The sequence below is a fragment of the Sciurus carolinensis genome, chromosome 4 (genome assembly GCF_902686445.1).
Source record: "Sciurus carolinensis chromosome 4, mSciCar1.2, whole genome shotgun sequence".
Classification (NCBI taxonomy): Eukaryota; Metazoa; Chordata; class Mammalia; order Rodentia; family Sciuridae; genus Sciurus; species Sciurus carolinensis.
In genome coordinates, this window is record NC_062216.1 from 14,354,110 (window position 1) to 14,354,733 (window position 624).

Consider the following 624-nt stretch of genomic DNA (forward strand, 5'->3'; position numbering starts at 1 on the left):
GGGGAATGCAGGGAAGGGAGGGGGGATGAGAGTAGGAAAGATAGGATGAATCAGACATGACTTTCCTATATTCACATATGGGTACATGACCAGTATAACTCCACATCATGGACAACCACAAGAAAGGGAAATTATGCTCCATGTGCATAATGTGTCATGTATAACTACAAAGAACAAATACATAACAGTTTTTTTTTTTTTTTAAATGTGGCCTCTGTGCATCTTTCAGAGAGGAGACCCCTTCATCTTCCCATACCCTTCCCTCTCCCTCAGGCTGCTCCCTCTCCGCCTTCTGGATCTTCGCCTGTGCTGCTGCTTGGGTGGACACTTGTCCCCGCATCTGAGAGGAAGCCAATTAGGTTTCAGCTCTCTGCCTCTCTCAGAGGACTTCCTTGGGTCCTGTCTCATGAAGTGTTGCCTCCCCAGTGTTGGGCGTGCTTATTTTTGCAAAGGAAGCAGATGTGACATGCAGATGTCAGCTTTTTCCATGGCTGGTTCTGCCATGTTGTCTACCAAGTGCCAACAGCAGACGGGCACGTTAGCAGGTGCTTCCCTGGAAGCTGGGCGTCTGCTGTTGCTTCCATTGGAAACGAGCTGGTGATACGGAGCCACACAGGAAGGCGG